At 42.9% G+C, this 20,820-nt stretch overlaps 1 long non-coding RNA gene across 1 annotated transcript in view; it reads left to right on the forward strand.

The window, feature by feature from the left end:
- Positions 1 to 6,411: 6,411 nt before the first annotated feature.
- Positions 6,412 to 20,820, forward strand: part of LOC308476573 — an 86,025-nt gene continuing 71,616 nt past the window's right edge. Inside the window, exons 1-2 of the long non-coding RNA XR_013985969.1 lie at positions 6,412 to 6,760; positions 20,489 to 20,591. This is a non-coding gene — a long non-coding RNA (uncharacterized lncRNA). The remainder of the gene's footprint in view (positions 6,761 to 20,488; positions 20,592 to 20,820) is intronic.

Genomic DNA, 20,820 nt, shown 5'->3' on the forward strand with positions numbered 1-20,820 from the left:
ATGTAGCGAAGCCAGACCATATTACCCATGTATTCCAGACAGCTCCTCTCTATTAACCTTTTGAAATGGCAGTCCAAAAGCACAGCCTCCATTCTGCTTTGCACAGTGAAAAGACCCCCTTTTCTGATTTGTACTATCGTTTCCTAAGACGGAAACCCGCCCATATGGGGCATCTGACGTTAGGAGCTTGGAAAAACAGGCTTCAAAAGTAAGCAGACAATGTTAGGTCACTTTTTTCACATTTCTGGCTTTTGCAAATTGGAGGGCTCTTTTCATCTTCCATTTCAAGGGAGATAGTTGTGGCCTGTTGCTTTGTTTAAACCACATGAATAAGTCCCATCCTCCGCAAAGGAAAAACCAGACCACTCAGACAATTTCCCAAAACAAAGTGCATACAATCCTTTCCTGCAAACCAGAACATTATTCTTGAACGGGCAACCTTCCGCTGTGATCCACTTCAGCCTAGCTCTAAATACCAATGCTGAAAAAGCGACCTTTTCTTACAAGCCCTTCTGCAATCTGCCTACCTTTTTGGAGCTTACCTTCCACGCGATGGAGGGGCAGGCTGCCAAGGTGAAGGTAACTTTCTCTGTCACCACATTGAATGTGACGCGAAACATGACGGCTCATACTCATGTGGTCCCGAGGCCCAGGTCAGGGAAAAAAGACAGCAACACTTGTCTCCCCTGCTCCAGAGCAGGCTGGCTGCGCACTCGTGCCACACTGCACTCACGCATTCGGCAACCCCCTAACCTATTGATCGAAGCAGGAGCCTCAGAGTGCTGTGTAGGCCCCGCTATTCCTCAGCAGCCTTTCTTCGTGTGTGTGTGTGTGTGTGTGTGTGTGTGTGTGTGTGTGTGAACTAATCAGATTAGCTGGTTTTACCAGTCTGAGTGGAGACTAACAGGTTAGCCAAACAGTTTGCATGGGGGAAGGGAGGAGAGATCCGAGTACAGAAATCAAACTGGTGCATTTATTAAAGCAGGGGAAAACAGACCTCCTTTGAGAATCGCTCCTTTGTCTCTCCTCTCAGTGTTGACACAGAGCCATGACATGCATTGTACATTTACACATGCTCTGTGGGGAGCTGGGCTTCTCTATGGGCCTTGTCTCAAAATCTGAGCGGCTGCTCAGCGCTACCAAAGTCTACTGAGGGGTGACCTTTTTTCTCATGGGATCTGGCTCTTGAAGGTAGGGAAGGGCATCTGTCAATTTGGGTTTCTCTTATGTTTCTCATTTTCCCAGTCTTGAGTTCTCTACATTTCCACTTCAGTTTGTGATTAAAAAAAAAAAAATAGTCCTCATGAGAATCCAGTGAATTTCTCCTAATGTTTAATTGCAATTTTGCCTAATATACACATTTTAGCAAAGTGAATTCCTCTAATATAATGCATTTTAATGTTATTTTCACTAAAATAAGCATGTTTGTTTGTTTACATCCATACTCCACCTTTTGTCCAAGGAGCTCAGGGAAATGTACGCATTTTCATCCCCTCTTCATTTTATACGCACAACTATCCTGTGAGGTAGGTTAGACTGAAAGATAGTGACTGGCCCAAGGTCACCCAGTGGGTTCTTAGTTGTATGGTGATGTGACCATGGTCTCCCAGGTTCTACTCCAGGACTGTAACTACTACGACATACAGGGTCTTACACACACTTCACCCCAGTATATTCAGGTTTGTACACTACTCGGTTGGAGAATAGCATTGCAAAACTCAGAGAAGTGTGAATTTCAAAGGATGGCTGCATTTCAGTTCAAGAACTGTTTTGTGAATTAGGTAGGTTCACCTTTGAATGTGAACCAGATGAAATTTCTTTCCCCTCCCTCCTTACTGGTGACCTTTAATCCTGGACCTTGGGTACTTGCACAAATAAATCTGTGTTAATATAGTGAGAATGAAAAACTCTCTCTGCAGTAATATTGGTAATGCCATGTGATTAGTTCTGTTCAGTGCTACACAGCATTATTCACACTTGGTAAAAATGTACATGAGAATATCTAACTGACACTCACTCCAGGCATTGACCCCCTCACATATCATTTGTGGAAAACTTACAATCATTCCTTAGATAATGTGTTAGAATATAATTATACTGATAACAACATGCATTTTGCCCAAGTAGTTAACCTAGTCAGACAATGACTTTTAAACGTGCATTGTATTGTGGACCATTAATCTGGTTTCCATTATTCTTTTTAAACCAACACATCTACTTTCATTAGGGATGTGGCTAAGAGACTTAGTAAGGAAAAAGAAATTATTTGGTTCTAATCTCACCTCTGTCACATGGGCCTTTTTGGCTGAACAGCACAGAAATTTTAAAAAATGTAACTTTAATAATGATCTCACTAAGTGCCCTTTGTCAAGCCACCACCCTCTCAGCTTCAGTCCTCTTAATCTGTAGCATAGGGATAAAAATACTAATTAACAATATCCAAGTTGCAATGAGGATTACAAAATACTGCATGTAATATTTAAATACCCCCAAAGCCCTGGATAAATGCTAAGGATTATTATTTTTCAGTGGCTTTCAAATTATATCCATATTATATTATTAATGCACATGTCTTCCCTTAAATAATCCTTGGTACTACTGTTTTACCCCTTGAGGAGCTACAATTCCCAACACCCTCAAACTACAGTTCCAAGGATTCTTTAGAGGAAGCCACGTGCTCTAAATGGGCTACCTTCCCAGGTTGATGAGCCGCATCTGCCCCTCACTTCCCTCTACAGCATGTGCAGAAACCGCCTTCTTGACCATGGGACCCACTATTGGTCTTGTCCGCTCAATCTACCAGTGCTTCCAAAACAGAGGAGGGTGCAGGACAAGTTGTAGCCTCGGCAGAGTCCAAGGGCCAGATAGAGGGGCTTGGAGGGCCACATTTGGCTCCCAGGCCTGTGGTTCTGCGGCCCTGTTTAAGACAGCTGCAGGTTACTATTTTATTATGCATCTTATTTATACATAGGCAAGCCTGTAGTTCACAGAAGGCTCATCATCCTCTCCTTACTTTTTGCCTTCTATGCTCACCTGTCCTACTCTATCCCTCTGAAGATGGTATAATAAGGCTCTCCGGCTGTTTCCAGCCTTGCGAGGAGTCCACCTGTCAGGTTTTCTGGGCTGCCTGCAAGGGAGATTGTCCTTGTTGCATCTCCCAGCACGCTGGAACCGAAATAGCAGCTGAACACCCTGGGATGCCACAGTAATAGCTGAATGTGTCTTGCTGAATATCCTTTGCCCATCCGTATGGATTAAGCTACGCTGTTTTTGTCATTGCATATTTAAGTACGGCTCCCAAAGTCTCCCTCCCTCAAGCAGTTTAATCTTTGAGAAATCAATTTGGATTAGCACAGAAATGTAGAACAAGGTTACCAAGTAGGGGAAACCCACTAACCCATTTTCAAAGCAAATTTTCAGAAATAACATAAGATACAAGGAGCAAGTCAATCCCTTAAGGGAAAGCTGAATGTCATAGGTTGCAGCCAGATCTCCCATGTATAAAGCTTCCTTTTCTTGAGTCATTTCCTTATCATCTTTCCTTCCAGGAGCCACTGTGGTGTAGTGGTTAGATTGTTGGGCTAGGACCTGGGAGACCAGAGTTCAAAACCCTGCTCAGCAATGAAGTGCACAGGGTGACCTTGGGCCAGTCACCATCTCTCAGCCTAACTTACCTTACTGTGTTGTTGTGAGGGTAGAATGGATAGGTGGGAGAACCATGTATGCCACCCTGAGCTCCTTGGAGAAAAGGTAGGATAGAAACGTAATACATAATTAAATAAACATTCATCAGTTGAGGAACTAACAGGAAGTGCTGTGACAGACAGTCTACAGAAAGTTAATGCCATGCGACTGATCTGCTCCTCTTTAAGGTATGCTGGCTGGGGCTGATGAGATCCGTAGCCCAAAACAACTGGAGGGCAGAGGTTGGCAAAGGCAGGACTAGAGGTTCCCAAAAGATTGCAAATAGGTGTGGTGGAAGAGGGAGCCCCTGCTTCATTCCTTTGTGCAGTGCCACCACTGGTCGCCAGTTCAAATAGTTAGCACTCACCACTGCTTCCGATTACTTGTAAAGGTATGGCTCTGCAGTTATTTGTATATTTCCCAAACCCATTTTTTCTCCAAGAAGTCTTGTTAGGAACCCTCATTTCAATCTATAAAACTTTTATTTTTTATGTCAAGTGCAAGAATTCACAAGATGCTGCTACTATAATTATAATTAATAAATAATAATAATATCATAATCATCCCCCTGAGGGGACTCAAGGCAGTTTACAGATTAAAAACAGGAAGAGCTAAAAACATAGAAAAACTACGGTAATCATTAAAATGCAATTAAACATGGATAGAATAAAAACTATATACATATATAAAATCATGGTACCTTCCAGGTATTGTTGGACTCTAGCTCCTTTCAGCCACAACCAGGTGAGAAGAGTTGTAGTCCAGCAACATCTGGAAGATGACAGGTCACGAACCTCTACACTAATGCAATCACCCTGTTTGACTCAACCACCCTCTGTTCTTTCCAGGCTTGGGTATCACCATTAATCCTGAAGCCTTCCACAAATCTGGAGGTAGCCCCAAAGCCAGTATGCTTTTCAAGAAGTTCATTAGGTAAAGGATCGGCAGGTCTCTCTCTCCCTCTCTAATAGAAATCCCCCACAAAACCATCTGGCCTCACAGATTTCTAATTCTTGAGCTTTTTAATCACCTGAGATACCTCCTCCATGGAGCCTTCTTTGGTCAAAAGAAGTCTGTGCTACACTGTGATCTGACAGACTCCCACTCTATTTAGCTGTCGCTCAACAGCTTCAGCTACAGGCTTATCTGTAGCACATAAAGAGATACAGCAGACGGCAAATCAATGGCAGATGTCTTTTGTCCATAGATATGGTTCCCCATTTCGTTCCTAATGCAGGTTATTTTGGCCTTATTCATGTCATCAGACATGTCGCCACTTCACCCTTTCAGCACACGTGTGCTTATGCTCACAGAATTCACAGCATATTGTGCCAAACTAGTGTCTGAAATGTTGTCATGTTAACACGGTTTGGGCAGGGCGGGGGATATTCCATGCAAACCACAGGAAACTTACTGTGCATAAGTCAGGTGATTTTCCGAGACTGGAAACATTTTTTTCCAAAACCAATATGAGCGCTAAACTTCCACAAGATTTCAAGAAGCAGATTTTTCATCAAGGGGGGAAATTCCACAAAATGCAAAACAGGTAAGGAAACGTTGGGAAGATGGAATAAAGTGATGTTTGAGTGCAACTGTCGTGCAAGACAGCTTCTTATGTTCATATACTTTGAGAGATAACATAAAGAAAATTCAAGTCTGAATTGCTAGAATCAATACTCTACTGTGAGCAAATCCTGTTGTAACTCCAAAGCATACATAACCCTAAACCAGGAAAAGCTGGTCAATTAAAGTTATTACTTTATCTCCTTAGCATAGTCTCTGAGATCAACAAAGCAGCTACTTCCTCTGCCAATCCAACCAACTGTTCTGCACCCAGGAGGCCAGTCAGATTCTCAGATAATGTTCTGATTAATTACATTCTTGAGTGTGCAGTCCTAACTCTCTGAAATCAACAGATGTAGCACCACCGTTTGATTTAGGTAGATAAAGACTTCAGCAGCGAGCTGTTACTTTTCATATACCTGAAGCAACACATTTCAACTGCTAAATGTATGGTAGGGATGGAAGCTTTAAAACAAAATCATGGTGGCCTATGGTTGGAAACTCCTAAGCACTAGAAGGGAAATACTGAATGAACTTCCTAATGCAATAGTCATGGCACTTGGGAGCATTTCAACCTAAAAGGCTTTGTTAACATCTTTTCCTTTGAAAGTTACCGTTTCTTTCCTACTGTTGCATCTATTGCCCACCTATTGTCCGCCCCAAGACAGCAGGAAGCTGAGTTCAAAAAGTAAAGGTAAAGGTAAAGGGACCCCTGACCGTTAAGTCCAGTCGCAGACGACTCTGGGGTTGCAGCGTTCATCTCACTTTACTGGCCGAGGGAGCCGGCGCTTGTCCGCAAACAGCATGACTAAGCCACTTCTGGCGAACCAGAGCAGCGCACGGAAACGCCGTCTACCTTCCCACTGGAGTGGTACCTATTTATCTACTTGCACTCTGACGTGCTTTTGAACTCCTAGGTTGACAGGAGCTGGGACCGAACAACGGAAGGTCACCCCGTCACGGGAATTCGAACCACTGGCCTTCTGATCGGCAAGCCCTAGGCTCTGTATATTCTCAATAGCAAAAGCATGCCTGCGTGAGTGCAGGGGTTATGCTCATCTGTCATGCTTAGTTTTCAGTGCACTGGAAGAATCAAGGTCATAGTAGCACAACCAATCTAGTCTCTGGTACAAATGCTTGTAAGTTGACCTGGCAGCCACCTGGTGCAGCCAGCGCACATGTTTGCTCTTGCTGGGTTACTCTGTACCGAGAAGAGAATTTCCCACAAGACTTGACGGTTTCCCCAGAAGCATTATGAGAGTAACTGAGAAGGATTTTGCCTTGCTAGATTTTGGAAAAAGAGAACCTCGTCACAGTGATTCAGAAAAGGGTACTCCCTGCTCTCTGTGCCAGTACTTGGACAGCAAACATCATCATGTCTTTAGGAGCAAGAAGCAAGAGAGAAGCATGTGCTACAACCAGCAATTATCCATCACTGTTCAGATGTGGACACCCATCTCACTTCATTCAGCAAAGGTCCTCAGAGCAGGGACCTCGAAGATTCAAAGGTTTGGTAGGTACATCATATGGGAGGTGTGGTCTTCAGGGCCGGGACAGCTATTAGGCAGGGTGAGGCTGCCATCTCAGGCAGTGAGAGGCCCCAAGGCAGTGATCCCATGGGTGCCCTGCCTGCCCCACTACTGACAGAGAAGCAGTGCTGGTATCGGTGCTGATTTTGGGTGAGATTGCGACAATTTCCGTCAAGATCTCGCTGAAGTCATGCATGACATCTTGTGCAATATTAGTGTGATCTCACCCCAAATCAGCGGCAGGTCAGGACTTCCCATTTCGCCTCAAGCAGTGAAACAGGACACACTGCCCCCGGTGGTCTTCCACGCTTGCCGCAAGCTATTTAAGGCTGACTTCAAACTGGTGTCCTCCAAGTGTTTTGGACTACAACTTCCATCAGCCCCAGTTAGCATAGCTAAGTTGGCGAAGGCTTGCCTAGGGTTTTAAAGGTTAGAACTAGCACTTTAAATTGGGTTCAAAATTTACTTTTCGTTAGCAAACTCAGTGAAACCTATTTAATAGTTAATCTGCTGGACAATTTTGCTGTACTATACAGAGCAAGTGCCACAGTTCTTCTCTATTAACGTATGAAAACAATATACATGTAGTCTGATGCCATCTATGATTACTCTGAAGCAAATGTTAGAAGCAGAAGTGCCGCAGCTCAGTGGCAGAACATCTGTTTTACATGCAGGCACTCCAAGGTACAATCTCCAGCATCTTCAGGTAGGCCTAAGAATGACTCCTGCTTGAAACTTGAGAAAGATGCTGTTGGTCAGTTTAGAGTCAGATAATACTAAGCTAGCTGGATTAATGGTCTGGCTCAGTATGAGGCAGCATCCTATGTGGCTAAACATATCTCACTCATTTCAAAAGTAAAAGGTAACCATGTGGTCTATAAGTAAAAAAACAGCAACCCCAAAATCCGTATTAGGACAATACCTCTGTTAGGACAACCCAATTATCACGAAGTAGTATGCAATATTTTGAGTTCTCCAGAAGTACCGTATTTTTCACTCTATAGGACGCACTTTTTCCCCTCCAAAAATGAAGGGGAAATGTGTGTGCGTCCTATGGAGCGAATGCAGGCTTCAGGCAGCTATCCGCAAGCCTTCTGAGCGTGGCAGGAGTTCCTGCCGGGCTCCAAAGGCTTGCGGATAGCAGCCTGAAGCCCGGGGAGCGCAGCGGATAGCGCCCGAAGGCTTGCGGATATCACCAAAGGCTTGCGGATAGCACCCTGTTCTGGGGGCTGGGGTCGGGGGAAGCTTGGGCTTCCCCTGTCCCCAGCCCCGCAAGCTCTGGCAGCAGCGGCGAGGTTGCGCGCAATCTTGCCGCCGCTCCTGGACCTGTTCTGGGGGCTGGGGTCGGGGGAAACTTGGGCTTCCCCCGTCCCCAGCCCCGCAAGCTCCAGGAGCAGCGGCAACCTGTTCTGGGGGCTGTTCTGGAAGCTCGGGCTTCCCCCACCCCAGCCCCGTGGCTGGGGGAAAAAAAATATCCCCCCCTTTATTCCCCCCCCCCCAAAGAAAAACTAGGTGTGCCCTATGGTCCGGTGCGCCCTATGGAGCGAAAAATACAGTATTTATCAGGCTAGATGGTAAGCAAAGCAAACTTCGGAGAGGGGAGTTAGCTGATGGTTTGCCGATTTCAGTGGTGCTTACATAGCATTTAGCTCACATTACAGAGCATACTGTCTAGATTTGTGTGATGCTTCTCTCTTACTGTACTCCCCTTGCACTCTACCCTCCCTCCACCAGCCTGTCTGAATATGAAAGCCGATCAAAGCCCATATGCTAGGGTTTAACAGCTAAATGAAGTGAGAAAAACCTTCAATTAGCTGAACATGATTTCATCTCAGAAGGCAAAATATTTCTTTCCTCGAGCTTAAAACTAGCAAAAGCTAATTCAACATACATTATGCATTACAATTAAACTTTAGACGAACATTACTATCAGCAAAATGAATTGGGGGAAAATAATTGAATCAGTAAAACTAATAAGGGGGGATGGGGAAAACTAACATTAATACAGTCAATTGACTTAGTTGATATACGTCCTGAGCTGAGCCCGTAGAAAGAGGAATGAATGGCTTCCCTTTAATTTGTTTGTGATCCTCAGTTCAAAAGTGCAGATGGAGTGTAGGAAACTTAGAAGGCAAAGGGTGGACAAGCAGGGCTGATGGGGGTCTCCATCCATGGTTAAAAAAAAAAAAGATCCATCCCTCCCACAAACTTCTGAAATTGCTGTTGGGCAAGGGAAATCACTAGTATCAAAGAACAGAAGGATACTGTTGGATCTTGAAGTTAAAGTTGCTAAAGGCATGTAAGAGCATTAACAATCATCATAGAATTGTAGAGTTGGAAGGGACCCTGAGGATCATCACGTCCAATACCCTGCAATGCAGGAATCCCGACTAAAACATCCAAGACAGATGGCCAGCCAACGTCTGCTCAGAAATCTCCATTGAAGGGGAATCCACAACCTCCCAGTTTAATTTGTTCCCTCAACACAAGCCGAGGGAACAAATTACAGATAATGGGATATAACACCCCCTACTTTAAATTAATTAGAATTTGTTTAAATGATGACTTTCTGAAGCACACGACTCTTTAAAAAAATGTTTTTATTAAGGATTTTCTTGTTCTGAAGCAACACAATTTTTTAAGTTCAATCCAAGCTATTAGCACCAGTAAGACTGGGGGAGAAAGAGTTGTACATCCATCCTCACCCCTTGACCCGCTTGTTTTGTTTTTTAATTTTCATTGCATGGACTCATGTTCATGAGGGCTAAGCCCCTTTGGTTTGGCAGCCTGAACAGTGTGCTGACACATGTCAGGTACCGTATTTTTCGCTCTATAACACGCACCCGACCATAACACGCACGTAGTTTTTAGAGGAGGAAAATCCGTAGGCATGCCACCCGTAGGCATTCCCTCCATAACACGCACAGACATTTCCCCTTACTTTTTAGGAGGAAAAAAGTGGGTGTTATGGTGCAAAAAATACGGTATTTTTTGTCTGCAAATATTTAACCAGATGCAGGCTCTAAGCTTCCTGTCTCCTAGCATCTGTGCACTGAGCCATCTGCTTTCATGCAAAGGGGTTGTTGTTGTTGTTGTGTGAATTGTCACAGCTAATAGAGTCAAGCAAAAATTCAGACAGATTTCTAAAAGTTTACTAATTAAACTCAGGATTCATCTTGAAAAGTAGTTGAAGTTTGAGCAAAACAAAACAAAAAAGGTCAAATCCTTATTACTACTTCATTAATCATCATCAAATTGCATGTTTGTAAAAGAGGAGCATTTCACAACTTGGGAAGAAGGAAATTAGGTGTTTTAAATGGATACTAGGACTCCAAATAAGCAACAGAATACGTTTTTTGAATAATCAATATTATCCTTTCTTAATATTGAAATATGATTTTAATAATATTTCAGTTAACACCATTCATTGTCATCTAAGACCTGCTCTGTATCTGTGTTTTTAAAACTGGTTACTAACTAGGTTTTAAAAGTTCCTGATTTCAGGATTACGACCATTTTATCAAGAAATTGATTATTTATATTATACATTGTAGTGAGAAAACAAGAGAAAACAGAAACCCACACTCATTGCTGTGGGTGCTCTGATGCTATGTATTTGATTCATTTACCGTAATTCTAAAAGAATTAAAGTAGCTTTGAAAAAATACACACACACATAATGAAAAAATGTCCTGTATTTTTCTTTTGTACTGTTGAATGAAAATTGTACTACTGTTTTCTTCTTTTCTTTCTGTTCTTTTATTTCATGTAGTATGTTTTTGTATTAGCAATGTAAAAGCTTTAAAATATCAAATAAAAGGTTAAAAAAGGTTCCTGATTTCTAATTGCTATGATCAGACTCCAGAGGAAGATATAGATGAACAATATTGCTTGCACAACAGAAAACCATTTTCATTACCGCAGAGAGCATCACAGTATTTATATACTAAACAATCTACTAAATCTCTTACATCCCATTTACTCTCCACCTGTCTCCCAGACTAAACAGCCACACTTGTAAGTAACACATAGAGTAATTAGGTGGCATACTAGAATTCAAATGGTTTAACACATTTGCTCTAGGAAGCTTGCCTTTCCTTGGCAATCAGAGCATGTTTAATCAAGGGAGGAGGAGAGCAAAACATATGCTAGATTAAGTAAATAAGAGGGAGATGTATTTGTGCTGAACCAATATTTGCTTTGAATCTCTGGGTAGCAACTGCATCATTTACCATGTTATCTGTTCTGAATAAACTAGGGGAATGCCTGTTGATATGATGAGTCAGATTTGGTGTGTTTGGAGGAAGGGCATGTACGGTATATGGTAGCAAGCATATTGTTGAACACAACACAGAGATCTTACATCCCTCACTGGGCCCTTGTTACTAGTCACTAGTAACTTGTCACTTCTCACCTTGCTACTTGTAAATAAATAAACAACTATTGGACTTTTAGAAGACATCTGAAGGCAGCCCTGTTTAGGAAAGCTTTTAATATTTGATGAATTATTGTATTTTAATATTCTGCTGGAAGCCGTCCAGAGTGGCTGGGGAAACCCAGCCAGATGGGCAGGGTATAAATAATAAATTATTATTATTATTATTATTATTACTTTTAGTTTTGGCTATAGGACTCTCACACCTCCTTTCCAAAGCAAGAGCTTACTAGGCTTTGGAATGGAGGCAGGAAGGCAACCCCTTGGCTTGGCACCCTGTGCAGGGAAACTGGTCACACTGCCCCTAAATCCATCTTTGAGACCAGTGAGGGGTGGGGCTTTGGGAGAGTCCGAGGACTGGACAGAGGTGCCTGGAAGGCTACATTTGGCTCCAAGGCCTGAGGTTTGCCACCCTTGAATTAGCATGCAAAATCTTTCTGAAGGTGTGCATGGCAGGTGAGATTAAAAAAAAAGGGAAGCCCTGTGAAATCCAATCTTTATCTGCAATTGAGGTTACCTATATTTGAAATATAATCAAATATTGAGGGCAATCATTCACTACTAAAATGTATGTTTGTGTGGCAGATAAATTCTGAACAATATGATATTCATTCTTCCAAACAGGAAGCTTTTTTAAAGAAAAAACTCATTGTGGGCTATACAATCCACAATTGACACATTTGAAGCTGGGGTGCGGTGGGAGAAACCTGTCAGAAAGCCAGAATTTAGCAATTAGCACTGAAAGAAAGTTTTTAATAGCTTGGAACAGAAGTCTTGTGTCACAACACTGCTCTACAGCCTGGTGCAGCAGAAAGTGACTTTAAGGATGCAAAACAAAATCCCCTCTTTTAATGGCTGGCTCACTAAAAGAGGCATTTGTGTATATTTGTCTTGCTTAAGAAGTACTGATGTAAAGAGGCACCCAATGGTGAACTGATCAGCCATGACAGTAAAACCCAAGCTAATGGAAAATACTTCCCAATATTACTGCAGAACTTTAATAGTGTAGTCGGAAGTAAACCCCATTGTGTCCACTGATGCTTGCTTTCCCGTAACTGTATTTAGGGCTGCAGCCTTAAAGGACGTCTCCTTCGAAATTGTTGGTAATTTATTTACAGCTTGCAATGTAATGTAAGAACATAAGATGAGGTTGCTGGATCAAGCCATTGGCCCATCTAGCCAAGCATCCTGTTCTCACACTGGTCACCAGATGCTTGTAGGAAGTCTGCAAGCAGGGCATGAGTGCAACAGCACTCTGCCCATCTGCAGTTCCCCACAACTGGTATTCTGAGGCATAAAAGGGCATTTTTGACCTTGAGAAGAAGCTGGAACCTTCAGCTAGGAGCATAAGTATTTCACAGTGGGGCACCAAGATTGGCGTTTATAACTGAATATGAATACACATCATTCTGCGAGTGGAGCATGGTGGGAAGAACCTTGGGACTATGGGCAGTTGGTATTTTGGAGTGGAATTCAGCCACAACTTCAGGTTGTGCAGTTATAGCCGATTGACAGGTCTTGCACAACAAATCCACTTCCCCCAAAAGATCAGACCCTTTGAAGTGAAGAAAATGACGGGAAAATTTACTGGGAAGTGCGGGATATAAATATTAGGCGTGACCATTTGTCTGTCTGTCTGTCTCTGCTTTCTACCACCAAGGCAAGTAGCTAGGCCTGCAACATAGAAACAGCACAAGGCCTCAAACTTTGACAGTTACACTCTGACATCAACAGAGGCCATGAAAATCTTTTTCAAAGCATGAAATTTAGACAGCCCTATACACAGCATTTCTCCACAGATAGGTTTGTAGTTTCCTCTGTGTGTAGTAAAATGACACCCATCATGTCCAGAGGGGTTGTTTTCTGTTGCTTCTTGTCCTCCCAAAGGCACCCGTGGTGCTACCTTGAGTGAGCAAACAGCAAAATGAAGGATCAGGTGAATGAGTGGACAAGTCAGTAGCTTAGAGCTAGTGTCGGGCTATTTGGCACCCTAGGGGAGGCTAACCACTTGCACCAATAATGTTCTTCTTGCAACCTGGGGATAACACTTGTTTTGACACAACAGCCATGTACCTCCCTGCAAACAAATCAGGATGACTGCTCAATGAACAGGTTGAATGGAAGTGCCCTTATACTAGGCGTACTCAGTTCAAATCCACAAAGCTTACTTGGTGTTCCCTGTAAGGTAGCTTAGTATAAGATTTATGCCTGTTGATTGCCTCTCAAAACTAACCTACTTCAAAGATACGGCTGTTTTGAAGATAACATTGTGAAGGAACCAACTCCTATGGGCTGTTGGGGCTTCAGCTCCCAGAATAAAATATTTGAGGGGGCTGGGCCTGTGCGAAGTTGATGGGCATTCCCATTCAAATGGGGTGTGTGGACTGCATCATGTGATTAATTATGTGGGGCGGGACTTACCTGCACCCCCATAATATTTTATTCAAATTGGTATCCCTGACACCAATAGCCTTGGTATTACCAGGAGCACAAATCCATAGTGTTCACTTACCAGAATATGCTGCCTATGGCTTTCTCAGTCCATGTGATTCTGCATCACAGCTGCACAAGAGAAAAAGCAGATACTGGGCACAGAAGATAGCAGTCTGTGGTCAGTTTTTCAATTTGCTTTGTATATGGTACGATGTAAATACCATGCTACTGCACTTTTGGATTATTAGTAATGTTCATTAAATCTATAGAGATCAGCTGGAGATTAATCTATTAAAACAGTTAGCAACATTGCCAGTGAAAAGGAATGCCACACAGCTGTGGCACCAAGGGTTAACCTTAAAGAGCAACAAACACAGGGCCCCTCCAGAGGACCTTTATTATTCAGCATCCATCCTGATTTGCTTGCACAATGCTTATGCAGTGGTTACACTATGTTTGGTACTTATTGAGCATTCATTCCAATATATTCAGCAAAGAACATTCATCCTGCATTCACCTTGATTTGCTTGCAGGTGTTTACACATCTTCGCATTAATCACTCATTCACCCTATGCTTTTCAGTCCATTTACCTATCACTTTCCAAACCGCAAAATGTCTGGTTATTTATGGAATGGGAAACAATGGTGGCAGGGTAAGGACACCAAGAACAAAGGGATGTTTCTGACCAAACCACAAAGCTCAACATCCAGGGGCAACAAAGTGCAACACCAGAATAGTTTTTGTATTACCAAAGGTATCCTGCCTCGGTTCCCAGACTTAAGCACAGCTGTGAAACTTGAGCTTTGCTGCTACAGAGATGCAGGATAAACAATGCCCCATAAATAAAGGAGGGGAGGGGACCACTATGGGAATGAGCAGATCTGTCAGTTTTGGTTTCTCTCAGTTTCTCTTTCTCATTTTGCCAACCTTAAGTTTAATTTTCCATACTACCACATCAGTTAGCATTTTTTTAAGTTCTCATGAATATTCATCAGCACTTTACTGCAAATTTCTTCTAATGTGCATTTTTCTGTTCAATTTTGCCTCATATAAACAATTTTGCAAAGCAACATGCCCTAATATGAAGCATTTTTGTGTGTTATTTTCAGCTCTACATAATGCATTTTCAGCACACTTTAGTATATGCTTTTTTGTACATATTACTTAGCTGGAAAAATGCATCGCAAAATCTGGAGAAGTGTGAGTTTTGAAGGATGGTTATGTTTCAGCTTACAGCTTATTTCGAAAGTGTAAATTAGGTAGGCTCATCTAGAAAACAAGCCTCCCTCACACAGAATGGTCACTTTACAGAGGATGGTACTCTGTTTGAAGGGCTCTGTCCAGTCCAAATCCCATATAAAGTTAAAGAACCACAAGTCTGAAGTTGCCCAATCAACAGTTTTCACCTGAACAGCAGACTGTGCAGGCACACAACCACCAGGAAAGCTCTGTATTGCATTCTATTTAAATTGAAGTAATTATTTCTAAATTAGTACCTACAAACATAAATAAATACAAGCTGGTTGTTGTTGTTTTGCAAATCTGTCCCCTCCTTTGCCCTCTTTCTTGTGATGGTTTAGTGGTCCCCCTTACAACCTGAAGAATTAAAAACCAATCCCTCTTTGTATTCTTAAAACAAACAAACAAACAAACAAACAAACAAAGACACACAGAAAGAGACACTGGAATCATTCTCTTTTTCATATAACTAGGTCTCATTTTGTTTTCCTGAAAATCAGTTGAAGATTTGTTTCCCATTGCACAATAAGATTTCTTACCTTATGGCTACTGATGTTTGTAATGGATTGTGTCGCTTTCCATCAAAACTGCTTCAGGATGCTTTTTGTTTTGCAGAGATGGAAGGCGCCAATGTTCTGATTACTTTGTAGTGTAAAAAGCACAGAAGAGCAGGTGCTTTGGGCTAGCTGGCCTGTGGACATGATAATTAAACATCCCTTTGGCAGCCTAACCCCCTGCATGCCACACAAACAGGCCTCAGCAGGGTTCAAGTAAATTAAAAGCATTCACTAGGCCTTTTCATATATAAATAACTTTTATATATTTCTTCTAAAAATTATCCTCTTCCATTGGGCATTGAATCATTACAATGCAAGATATCTTAGGACATAGATCTATTCTATTTCCCTTTAATATATATATTGCAGGAGTTGGTCTAGATGACCCTTGGGGTGCCTTTCAACTCTACTATTCTATGTGTATATATTTATTAGCACTGTTACACTGATTTTTTTTATTTTTTGCTATTGTATGTTTTTCTCACAGCTTTTGCTAATTTTGTGCTGCTTTTATATAATGATTCTTTTACTTTTATTATTGTATTTGTATTATATATTTTTCATGTGTGAGATGCCCAGAGGTGACAGATGATTGGGCAGGATAAACATGTCGAAATAAAATAAAACAAACAGGGTTCAACAGGGTGGAACGTGAGACTACTGCAGAAGGGCATAAACTGGCAGAAGCCTAAGCATAATGTAGTCAAAAAAATTGTCACTCAAGCTTTTGCGTGGTTTGTTGTGCAAATGTGGAACTGGGAGATAATGTCTATTCCATTCAACCCATGTTTACTCTGTGAGATCCCTCCCATCCCAAGTACATGTGTATGGATTTGGGCTGCTAATGTTTCCCACTGAATCCTCACCTCACAGCCTCCTGTGGTCTGAGCTTAATTGGTTCATGAGTTAACTCTTTGTTCACAGAGGAGCATTGCACTTGTAGTGAATCAATCTATGTTCCTACATGGGAACGTAGGGAGCTGTCTTATATCAGCTGTCAGCCCATTGGTCCATTGTATACAATGGGTAGCAGCAGCTCTCCAGAACTTCATCCAGGGGTCTCCCGCAGTCGTACCTGAAGACTGAAGCTGAGACCATCTGTATGCAAAGTAGATGCTCCACCACCAAGCTATGACCCCATACCTCAGAACATAAGAAGAGCCTGCTGGATCAGGCCAATGGCTCATCTAGTCCAGCATCCTGTTCTCATAGGGGCCAACCAGATATGTACCTGTGGGAAACCAGCAAACAGGACCTAAGCATAAGAGCATTCTCCCCTCCTGCCATTTCCAGTAACTGATATTCAGAAGCATTGGTACCTCTGACCTACTGACAAGTGCACATGATTGTGGTGGCTGCTTGAAATCTGCTAGTGTTTGAGAGAGGGACTTCCCATCTGTGACCACTTGTTTCTGTATAACTACAGCTCATGTGCCACATAATCCTTGTTTGTGGCAACAGTATGCAAAGCAGCTAGCTCTTATGGCATTTCAAGAAGCCACAAGTCCTAAATGTCAGGCCCTATCCACAATACCAAGATTTACGTTCTTCCTAAAATTGTGCTAAATTCTTATAACAGTAACTTTTTTTCAAACACACACACCCCAAACTGTTTCCGGTATCAAGCACGTTTTCTAAAACAAAATACCAAATTACTAAATAGAGGTAATATAAAATTTAGCAGGCAACCCTGCCCCACAATCTTTTTTGCCCTGCCAGGAAAATCAGCAAGTAGAGAGGCTGTCCCTCGCCCCTTCTTCCTCTATCAGAAAAACCTGGCTACATGATCACCCATAGCAGGCTCGCACTGGAGCATAGAGCTTTGAATACTTAGAGGAGCAAACACTACACAATATCCTTGGAACAACATTGTCACCCAGACAGAGAGAGGCAATTGCCCCAGATGCCCAGGGGCAGCACTGAAGAGCCCACCCAGCCATATCTCCTGAGCCATTCCTTTCCATTAGAGATCAGAGCTGTGTGGCTTGTCATACTAGCCTGCTGCCCTCAGGTGCACCAAAGGGCACTTAGGCCACAGCTACACCATACATTTCACACACATTTAAAACACATGGCTTCCCCCTGCCCCCAGAGAATCCCGGGAACTGCAGTTTGTTAAGGATGCTGGGAATTATAGCTCTGCCATAGGTAAAACTGCAGCTTCCAAGATTCTTCAGGAAAATGTCATGTACTTTAAACGTTTGGTATGGATGCTTCTCATTTCCCGTTGCCGAAGCAGCATTCAATCACCAGTCCAATCAGTTTCTGCACACATGAAATGGTTTGCTTCTGCCTCAGGCAGAACAATGTCTTGGGCAAGCCCTGACAAATCCATGGTGTGGTTCACTGGGGGAGCCCTGAGGATGCCCATGTACATTTGACAGGAAGGCCAGCAGAGGACAGGATGGCTGGGATTCAGGGCAAGCATGCACAGTCCCACTCTCTCAAACATTGTTTGAGAAGCCTAGGACATATTCTGAGCAGGACCCAGATTCTGCCATTGTCCTGCCTAGGAGCGGAAGCGGGTATATCAGGCACAGAGCCCAGCATAGTATTTGCAAGATTGGAAATGGTCCACGGAGACTGGATTAGAAGGAACAAGCTTTGCTTACCAGTGGGCTGCTTGCAAACGACATATTGCACAAAAACGACAGTGGCCAGATCTCTTCCATGATGACTCTGTGACTCTTCTTAGCTTCCTTTTCCCGCTGGTTTCAACCTCAGCTGATCCCACCCCCTCATTCAACCATTTCTAAATCACTTCCGCTCCTGCACACATTACACACAGTATGGCCACCCCCGTAGCAGGTTTTGTGGGCTTTTCATTTTTGAAACCTGCCGATTAAACACAATGCCAATGGCTTCTAAGGAAGGCAGGGACATGCAAGGGAAAAAATGGTCCCCCATCCTCTTCCCTAATTAGTTAAGCAGGAAGATTGAGCTGAAGGCTGAAAAAAATATGACTTGTAAACTAACAAAGCCAAACAGCTCTTTAGGACCCTCTCGGCCTACTAACAGCTCTGTGGTGATATCCCTTGAAGAGGTTGGTTGTGTTTTGGAGGGAAATTCTCTTAACTTTTCCTAAAAGTTTTTCAGAAGTTTTTGAGAGAACCACCTTTTGGTTGTGCCCGTTTGGGAACCTGACAGAAAGTTAACTGAGTGGAGTAAAGTTTGAGGCCCAGGCCATTTCAAAGGCCTCCGTTGCCACAGCAACCGGCCCCCTCCCCCACCCAGCACCACCAGGGCTCCTTGCCATGTGAGCTTTGCTGTTAAAGGCTTGGAGGGGTGCTCAAGTCACCCACCACCACAGCTCACAGTCCTTTGTACACACTGTCTGTCAGTGGTGTGGTGAATTTCTTGCATCACCAAGGCTTCTTGTGCCCTTGCCTGCAAATGATGCCTCTTGGGAGAAGAAAGTACCCCTAAAGGGGACACCCATTACAAAACCAGCATCCTGAAAAGTCAAAAGGCATACCTACCTCTGGGAGGATCCTTCATGCTACAAAGCTGATGATGAGCCTTAAAGCGACAGGGAGGAAAAGAGGCAGACCTCTGCAATAAGCAAGGCAAATCCACAGGACACAGCAGGGCTGGGCTACTAGTTTGCCTCTCCTACTATTTGAAATCTGCATCCTCTGAGTGTTGCACAAAAACCTCAGGAGGGGCCTGCTGCCCACCCCCTCTCCAAAACAGATTCTGGTGGGAGTGCCCCAAAACCAGATTCAAACTTGCCGGCCTCGCACACTCTAAAGCCAACCCCATTAACTACAGAATTTAGAAAAGAGAAATAGAAGCAAACTGAAATCCTGATTCCCCTCCCCTTTTCTCTTGCCCTTCCTATTCTGAGCCAATACCAATGCATTGAAAAGGTGGAGCTTGCCTTTTATTCCCATTAATCCCCTAACAATAAGAAATCAGAGAGGGATTTAGAATTTAAAAAGATGGAGGCTTTTGAGAGGCACTGTCAACGATCATGCTAAACAGAGAAAGCAAGGTCTTGGATCTCTTTATGCTAAGTAACCAACACTGGTGGCTGGCAGGAAAAGAAAGCTGGCTAACTGCTGCATGTCCTCAGCTTTTACAAGTGTGAGCAATTTATCTTAATGTTCAAAGACCAAAAGATAAGCTTTCCCCGCCCCCAACTGTGCTTGCATCATATGTCCAAATGTTGCATCATATGTCCAAATGTTGCATCATATGTCCAAATGCTGGCTCACCTCTGGTGCTTCAGAGGTTGCTGGAATGCCAACTTCCTTCAACCCCAGCCAGCATGACCGTTGACTAACTGGAGTCACTCCACCAAAAGCCTAAAGCTCCAATGATGAGCCACTCCAGACATATACTGTTATGTACTGAAGTTCTCACCCTGGGCCAGCAGGGGGATACTGTAGATAGTTATGCAAATGAAGGATCGAAAAGTGACGTTCAGTGATTGGATAGTTTTGTATGCAAATGAAGGATCGAAAAGTGACGTTCAGTGATTGGATAGTTTTAGAACGTTGCAACAGTTACAATTGTTCTGTAGCTCTATATAAGCAGGCTGACTGAGCTCCTCAGTTTAGTTCTGTTCCAGCTTACAAAATAAAGAGCTGCTTTGGAGAAATCGCTGTGTTGTCTGCTATGTCAACCCACAACTTAACATATACCAACATGCATATGGTGGATTGCAGTAGCAGCTCCCCTCCCTATACAAGTCTTTAAGGCTAGGATGGGAGGTCTGTAGCCTTTGATGTGACTTTGATTCCCATCAGCTCCAGCCAGCAATGCCAATAGAGGGAATAGGGCTTGTAGTCCAGCAACATCTGGAGGGCACTAGGAGTAATGGTTAGAGTGTTGGACTATGACCTAGGAGACCAGGGTTTGAACCCCCACTCAGCCGTGATGGTGACCTTGGGCCAGCAACCATCTCTTAGCCTAACCTACCTCACAGGGTTGTTGTGAGGAATAAATGGGGAGGAAGAAAAAACATATACACCACCTTGAGTCCTTGGAAAATAAAGGTGACATATAAAGGAAAGGAAATAAATAAATATGCCATTATTTACAGATGACAGACCTTGATTAAAAATAACCATGAGAAGGGAAAGCAGGGGCTTTGAAGTGATCAATCAGCACTGGGCACTTGGACAAGCTGGTTACTGTCCACCATGGTGAGATATATGGTTTTCTATTTCTGATTTTATTCTTTTATTTGCTGTGCTTTTTGTTTTATTGCATATTTTAATTGAGAATGTTTTAATGCCCCAATGGAATGCTATTGTGCATTTTTATTATTGGTCAAATAGTTCTAAACAGCTTAGAAGTTATTTTGGCATATAGGTGTTCTATAAATTAATAAGAGATAAGAATTGTTTACATTAGAGTAATTGGTTGAAATGC

Source organism: Podarcis pityusensis (genome assembly GCF_964106645.2).
Source record: "Podarcis pityusensis genome assembly, chromosome: 4".
NCBI lineage: Eukaryota > Metazoa > Chordata > Lepidosauria > Squamata > Lacertidae > Podarcis > Podarcis pityusensis.